The following is an 8,829-nucleotide window of genomic DNA, read 5'->3' as shown; positions in this document are numbered from 1 at the left end:
CAGAGAACTGAATAAGCTCACTATCAAAAATCGCTACCCGCTTCCGCGAATCGACGATCTATTCGACCAGCTTTAAGGAGCAAGTGACTTCTCTAAGATAGATCTGCGATTCAGATACCACCAACTCAAGGTCCGTGTTGAGAGAAAAACTTTGAGACACACTTGAACAAACGTTAGAACAAGTAGTATTGCGGAATAGTTAATCTCGAAGGATCTATAAGCTCAACAATAATATTAATGAGTTAGATAGTTAGATAGTTAGTTGCGGAAAAGTAAAGAAGTAGAAATGACAACAATTGTTATATCAAGTATACACTTAAGTTGATTCATAACAAGGAATACATTCAAACTGAGTTGATAAGGAAGATCAAGCTTAGTGATAAAGTCATAGAAGACTTGCTCCGGAGAGAGGTTATAATTAGTAATATTTTAGTAAGAATTGGGAGTAAGAAGTGAAGCGTAGATAGAGAGATAGAAAAGATAACTTCAGAAATGTGTATTCAGAATAGATGCGTAAGTTATCCGTGTAGAGAATACAAGAGAATGAGCTCTATTTATAGAGACTCATTAAGTACACTAGATTACATCTCTAAGAGTAGCCATGCAAGGCATACTGGACAATAGAGAGTATTATAATAAAGACAAGTAAAGTAATCTAGTTAAGTGACTGCGGTAGGTAGACTCCGGGTTCGGTTGCTGATGATGGAACTTGACTGCAGGTGTTGGACGACTGCGGTAGCTGAAGAGGTTGGGGTAGCTGAAGTTCAAGAGGGTCACTTTTTTATGATTCAACAATTTCCCCCTAAGTGACCTCTTTAACTTCGATTCAGCTATCAAGTTTGAGGAACTTGATCAGGATCCACCAAAACTTCCTGATGTTTTCCAGCCAGATGATTCTCCTTAAGATCTCGAACTTGACTTCCGCAGTAGTGTGCTTCGATCTTTCAACTGCGGTTCGGCAGATGTCAAGTTGCTTCTTGGTGAGGCGATGCATGGCAGTCATAGGAATGAAGTATTTGACATTCTCGATCTTCCTTTTGAAAATGATTCCAAGTTCAGGAAAGTTGGTTGCGCCTAAGGATCTTTCTTGATAGCCTTCGGTAGGCATTGGTGCAGGTTCGAGAGGTGGCAGATCAAATTTCTTGGCTATGGTGGGGTAGATGTCCGCATCGATTATAGCAAAATCACAGACCGTTTCCTTCAGAAAAGTATTGGCCTTTTCAAGCGCAATCGTCATTTTCGGGTGCTTTTCTAACTTGTTTTGAAACACCTTGGCAATAAGAAAGATTTCTTCCGGATTCATATAGGGAAAGTCTGCCTGGGTGCGGATATTGTCATGCTCCCTTCTAGTAAGGGTATACTGGATGTAGTCAGTCTTCATGAACTTCTGGATTTTGTAGTTCTTGACTGTGGATGGTCTATTGTTTGACCATATATTTTCAATGGAAGAGGCATGTTTAGCATGAAAAAGACTAAGTCTCTCAAATTCCATTGGCAGTCTTTTGTGGTCAGGAAGGCTGCGGTCGAATTGCTCAAATATTGTGAAGTATTTGGCATTTGGAGAAATTGGGACATCCCAATAGCCATCAGTAGGGGTTCAGCATAGGTGAGGTGGGGTCTGTAATCTTCGTCCAGCAGTCTGCGGTGAAGATTGATCCAAGAGTTTATCAAGGATTCGTCCATCATAGTATCAAAACCGCATTCTCTCCATATAAGCTTTGCAAGTTTGGCTGCCTTCCAATCGTGTTTCCTTTGGGTGGTGGCAGGAGAGTCAGTTGAGCTTGGGGATGACATGTGCTCAGCCAGGTTTTTGAAGTGAGGGGGAGTCTCTGGCTTTTCAGGAGTAACCTTCTCTTGCGGTGGAGTGTTATGAGGTAGAGTATGATAAGCCGGTTGCGGTGAAGCCTGCGGTGTAGGTTGCGGTGTTGGAATTTTGTCTGTAATGATTGGGGGACTCTGATGTTGTGAGATTGATCGATTAAAGTGATGGAATTCTTCTTCACTTTGATGGACTTCGTCTTCATTTCCCCCTCTTGAGGATTGTAACGCATGGGATTCCTCAAGCCATTTCTTAAGGCCATCAACCTTGGCAAAAACCTCTTGAAATTGAGCGTTGAGGACTTCGGCCAACTGTTGATTATTGGGAAAGGAGGAGCTAAAGAGTAGCCTGTGTATTTCCTTGGTGAGCTGGAGAATCTCGAGACCATGGAAGTTGGAAGACATGGATCGTTGCAGTCTATTGATTATTGCTTGAAGAACTGAGATAGTGGACTCATACGCAGTGTGAGTCTCAGCTATCAGTTTCTGAGACTGAGTGGCTTGATCCGCAATGGCTGCTTGGAGATCCGTTTTGATTGCGGTCACCTCAGTGATGAGGCGTTCCGCAGCAGCCATAAACTCCTTGTGATCTGCTTTGCGGTTGTTGTCAAGGGACCGGATCCCCATTTCCACTTTGAGAGAAATTCTCTCAGCAGCCAAGCGCTCCCTTGTTTCCAAGCGTTTTATACGTTCGATCAGTGCTGCGGTCCGGGAGAGTCTTCTGGTTGCGTTGAGTTGGCTTGACCGCAGCTAGGATTTGATCGACTTTGGCTTGTAAGCTCATGAATTCTTTCCTTGTGACAACATTCTTCTTCTTTTTCTTCTTCTCTTTGGGTTTTGAAGTTGAATGATGAGAGCCACTGGATTCCTCTTCTTCGTCGAACATCATCAGTCATCATCAGAGGGAGAGGGTTTGTTTACTTCCTGAATGTCTTCATCATCAAGACCGAAGGTGGGAGCAGAACTGACTTCGATTGCGGTTCCTTCGTCTTGTGATTCATGGACTGTTGGAGTTGGAATTGGATTTGGAGTTGGAGTAGGAGTTGGAGTTACTCTGGAGGTACCTGCAGCTTCACCTGTTGCTTGAGCATTAAGGATCGTTTCAGCCATCTTGGTCATCCAGTCTTGAACCTTTTGAATAGTGGCTATGGTATTGGCATTGCTGATTGCATTTGCCCAATACTTTGCCACTGACTGGATTTCATGCTCTTTTTGCTGTTGCTGCTTGATCTGTTGTTCCTTTTGGGCTTGGAATGCCCTCCTAAAAGCAGCGTATTTCTTGATTTCTGACTCAGTTACCGGAGTGTACCGTAACCATGAGTCATTGGATTCATCGCCGTCAAAACCTTGGAAACGCACTGAAGTCTCCTTCGGGTTCACGGATCCTTGCACGTTTGTGCTCACCGTGCCTAAACCACCTGCTGCGGATGTAAGCAGAGTAGGATTTCCTGAGCTTCCTTGGTCTCCTTGACCCGTGGTCAAGTTTGGCCTCGGCTCAGTTCTAGCATGGGCGGAAGAAGTGTCCTGCGGTTGGGAAGGTGTTTGAAGTGTTTGGGTGACGTTCAAAAGAATGGAGTGTAACTCCTCGGGAGAAAAGAAATGCAGTCGGGAAGCCCTGGAGACCTTAGGGCGTGCACCAGTGTCATCCTCTTGGGAGTGAACTGGGGGGGAGTCTCCACGATGTTGTGAATCAGACTCACTTTCTGAGTCTGATTGGAAAATGATAGTGGTTGCGAATGGGTCTGTGGCCACCCCAAGGACTACTGGAGCCTTTTGAGAGGCTTCAGTATTGGTCCGGTCACGCATATGGCTAGAGGTATCGGTTTTCTTTTTCTTGAGGATGGCAATTGGTTGCGCATCCTCATCAGAATCACTGACTTGGGTGGGTGCGGTTGATGTGGTTTTTCGTTTCTTTGTGGGTGCGGTTCGTTTGGGAGCATCCTTCTTAGAAGTTCTTTGTTCTTCTTCGTTGCCAACTACTTTCTTCTTTGAGAAAGATTGGAGAGAGTAGGGGTAGAAGGGATTGCGGTACCTTCAGGGTTAATGATTGTGGATGGGTTCTGAAGAGGCGGGGTAGGAGGGTATGGGGCAATACCTTCCGTAGCCTCAATATGGTCTGAGACATCAGCAGTCTCAAGTCCCAGAGTAGAAAGAAAATGGGTGGGAAGTCTTCTAATTGGTCCAAAAAGAGATTGATCAGAAGATGGGTTGTACCTTTTAAGATCCTTAGTGACAAAGAAATTGATGTCACTGCCCATGTCGATTCCTGCATCCGCATGAAGGTCTGAAATGCAGAGTGACCAGAACCTAGCAAAGGTGAGCTCGGTTCGGTTTTCCCTTGGGCTCTCTTTGGGAATGTATTGAAGAAATTCGTCCCATAAGATCTGCCCGTAGTTTACGTCGTGTCCTGTGAATATGCTCCACACTAGCTCTAGAAGCTTGAGTCCCATATTGTCTGTGCCTCCGGTTCTGCCGGATAGAATGTGGATGATGAAGTGGCAAACAAATTGCCAGATCGCAGGCAATTGGTTTTTCTTGAATTCACCAATTCCTTTTATCTTTTTCTGATAGCCCATTTGGTTAATATTGGGACAACATCTGTGAAAGAATGACCAAAGAATCATTAACCAGGTTAAGATGAACTTCTTGGGGGTTTTCGATTGGGCGATAAGCGGAGAATGCACATTTGAAAAGGGTTAATATTGGGACAACATCTGTGAAAGCATCAAAGGGGCCAAACAGAGGGTGATTCTTCAGAAATTTGATCATCAGTTTGGTCGGAGCATTGTAAGATGGATGATCTTCAAACACTGCTCGAAAGTTGCTTGAAGCAATCGTTGGAGAATCTGAACCAGTAGGGTTTACTGATCCTGAAGCCTTGGATTGTTTCTTGGATGCACCGGATTTCACCATTGTGGGATCTTGAGAGAGAGAGTAGGAAAACAGAGTTCTTGGAGTATTTGATAGGGAAGGTTCAGAGTTCAGAAAGCGTAAAGTGATTTTGGGGAAGAAGAAGGGTTTATAAAGGGATGAAATTTTTACCCTAGGTAAAAGGAATGGATAAGGTAAAAACGTCGTTTGGAGGGAATCTTTTGAATCGGAGATTTAATCTCAGCCACACAAAATAAAATGATTTAAAAAAGGTTTCGTGGTTTTACCAAAAAGGGGATTTGCATTTAATGAAAAGTCAGACGTGCATCAATACGTCAGGTGATCGTGGGGTGAGGGGAAAGGAAGTTTTAACGGATGGGACATTTTGGGTAAGTGGAAAAGACAAATTAAGGATGTGATTATGGATAAACGTTCTTTTTGTCATCATACCTAAAAAGAGGTCTGACACAAGGTTTATTCAGAAAGAAAATGAGACAGTTTCTCAAGGGAATGTTTTTTTTTTTGTTATTTAATGTTTTATTTAATGAAGGGTCATTAAATAGCACACAAAGATTCAAGGGTTGATGAAGCAGTTGAGCAATTATCAAAGTGATTTCGGATGGAAACTTCATTGCGGATGACCAGGTGTCATTGCGGATGAACAAATATTATTGCGGATAGGTATATTGATGACTGCCGTAGAAGAAACTGAGGAGAGCACTTGTACAAGAAAGTTAGTAATAACAAATAATAAGGACCCATGAAAAATAAGTATGATATATGGTTGCGGTACCTAGACTGCGGTACCAAAGCCATCTATCATAAGTAACTTTCAGTTAGAACCGCAACGGAGACCAAGGATGGTCTGCGGTAACTATCAATTCAAAAAGAATTGCGGGTCTGGATTCATCATTCCTAACATTTGTAAGAAAGTGTTGAGCTTTGTAGAGTCTAGTGCCTTTGTGAACACATCAGCAATCTCTTCATGAGAATAGACAATGATGAGTTCAATGTTACCTTTCAAGATGTGGTCTTTGATGAAATGATACCGTACTTCAATATGCTTAGTCTTGGAGTGCTGAATAGGATTATGAGAATTCACTATAGCACTTTCAGAGTCACAGTAGATTGGTATCCGCAAAATTATGTATCCGTAGTCCAATAGTTGAGTTGTCATCCATAGGACTTGTGAACAACAGCTGGCTGCGGCCAGATACTCAGCTTCTGCGGTAGACAGAGACACACAGCTTTGTTTCCTTGAACACCAACTGACGAGTCTTCCACCCAAAAATTGACATCCACCTGAAGTGCTTTTTCGATCTAGTTTGCATCCGGCGTGATCCGCATCTGTGAATGCTTGAAGGCTGAAATCATTGCCTGCGGGGTACCATAATACAAGAGACTTGCTTCCTTTCAGGTACCGTAGTATCTGTTTGGTTGCGGTCATATGTGACACTTTTGGGTCAGCCTGATACCTTGCACATACACCAGTTGCAAAGACAATGTCTGGCCTGCTTGCGGTGAGGTACATCAAAGAGCCTATGATGCCTCTATAAGTCTTTTGATCCACAGATCTTATAACCGAAGGCCATGGGGACCTTGGCCGAAGACAGTTGTCCATAGAATATTTCTTTAACAGTTCAGTGGTGTATTTCTCTTGATGAATGAATATCCCTTGCGGAATTTGTTTCACTTGAATTCCTAGAAAGAAGTTAATCTCTCTATTCATGCTCATTTTGAACTTGTTGGTCATGAGCTTAGCAAATTCATCCACCATTCCTTGATCAGTCGATCCGAAGATGATATCATCCACATATATTTGTACAAGCATAAGGTGGTCACCATTTGCTTTTCTAAATAAAGTGGGATCAATTACTCCTCTTTTATATCCGGACGAGACAAGAAATTCAGAGAGAGTCTCGTACCATGCTCTTGGAACTTACTTCAGACCGTAGACTGCTTTTTCAAGTTTGTAGCAGTGGTCAGGGAATTCAATACTTTCAAAGCCTGGAGGTTGCTGAAGATAAACCTCTTCTTTTAATTCCCCATTGAGAAATGCACTCTTAACATCCATTTGATGTACCTTGACGTTTTTATGGGCTGCGTATGCTAAGAAGATTCGGATGGCTTCCATTCGTGCCACCGGAGCATACGTTTCATCATAGTCAACACCTTCAAGTTTCTGACTACCGTACCAGATTCATCCTTGCCTTGTTTTTAAATACCCATCTAGTGCCTACAATGGTGTGACCACGTGGCTTCGGGATGAGTTGCCACACCTTGTTTCTTTAGAATTCTTCTAACTCTTCTTGCATTGCGGATATCCAGTCAGGTTCAAGCAATGCTTCTTTGATCGTTCGAGGCTCAACCGAGGACATAAATGCTGCGTAGTGACAGTGATCAGATAAATCCTTGGAAGATCGAGTATGGATACCTGAGGATGGGTTGCCAATGATTTGACCTGGTGGGTGGTCCTTCTTCCATACATGTAGACGGGGTTGCAGATGATCAGCAGCTGCGGTAGAGGGAACATCTTCAATATCAGAAGATTTTGCGGTTGGAGATGGCAGTTCCCCCTGGATTTGAGAACACCCTGCTGAATCATCTTGATTTGTTGGAACGAGAATGGAATTTTCTTGAGCAGTTGGAAGAGGTTCCCCCTGGATTGCGGATGGGAGATCCTCTGGAACCTGAGAAGGTTTCCCCTGGACTTCGGATGGGAGAGTGATGATCCTTGGGTCTGTTCTTGTGTCAATGTTCTCTATGTGTTCATCATCTGAATCAGAAGAGACGTTTGATGGTAATGCTTCTTTGCTGATGGGAACTTGAGCTACATCAAGTACTGGAATCTCGACGGTTGTTGTTTGATCCGGAGTAGAGCTTTCCCCCTCAACCGGAGAGGTGGAAGTATTGAGAGATGCTACTTCAGACAGATAAGGACCAGATACATCAGCGTGCTGCTGTTGAGCTTCTTCAGACACAAGAACTTCGGATAACTTGGTTGTTTCTACAGGGTCGAAGATATCGTCATAATTGACTTCAAGAAGATTTAATGGACCTGAAGACGCAGGAATATCACTTTCCATGATTGTTGTGGTTTCAGTGGATGGAGGGGCGTTGCGGATGTGAGAGTCATCAAATTTCACATCGAAGCTTTCCATGATTAACCTTGTGCGTCTAATGAGAACTCGATAAGCAACCTTGTTAGTGGAGTAACCAAGGAAGATACCTTCATCGGACTTTGGTGCAAACTTGTTAAGCTGATCGCGGTTGTTGATCACGAAACATCGACACCCAAAGATATGAAAGAAGCGAACATTGGTCTTGCGGTTGTTGAGACCCTCATACGGTGTCTTATTGAGGCGTTTGCACAAAATGCTTCGGTTTTGCACAAAGCATGCGGTTGCTACAGCTTCAGCCCAGAAGTAGAGAGGAATGTGTGCGAAGTTGAGCATGGATCTGGCTGCTTCTACCAGAGTGCGGTTCCTTCTCTCTACTACTCCATTTTGGTGTGGTGTATAAGGAGCTGAGAAGTTGTGAGTGATGCCTTTGGACACCAAGAAACTATTGAGAAGATGATTAATGAACTCGGTTCCATTATCACTGCGGATACATCTTACTGGAAGCTTTATCTAAAGTTCGATTTCCTTGATGAAATTGATGAGAATCTGCGGTGTTTCTGACTTGAGTCTGAAGAAGAAGACCCATGTGAAGCGTGTAAAGTCATCTACAATAACTAGTATGTATTTCTTATGGTGGAGATTGGCTACGGTGGATGGACCGCAGAGATCAATGTGCAATAGCTCTAGTGGTTCAGAAATTGAAGAGTCCATTACAATAGGGTGACTTGCTTTGGACTGCTTACCACATTCAAGCCGGACAGAGAGTATCATTGCTAAATTTGAGAATAGGGAGACCTCTGACTAGTTCTCCTGTGACGAAGTTGTTGATGTACCTGAAGTTGAGATGAGCTAGCTTGCGGTGCCATAGCCAGCTGACTTCGGATATGGCTTTGGAGAGGAAACACAACTGCGGTCTGCCAATGATCAGAGAAACATCCAAAGGATACATGGTACCTTCGGATATGGACTTGATCAGAAACGTGTTCCTATCACTTGTCATTACGTAGCAAAATTGATC

The sequence above is a fragment of the Lactuca virosa genome, chromosome 9 (assembly GCF_052849685.1).
Source record: "Lactuca virosa cultivar CGN04683 chromosome 9, Lactuca_virosa_CGN04683_v6, whole genome shotgun sequence".
Taxonomy (NCBI): Eukaryota; Viridiplantae; Streptophyta; class Magnoliopsida; order Asterales; family Asteraceae; genus Lactuca; species Lactuca virosa.
This window is presented reverse-complemented; position numbering follows the sequence as displayed.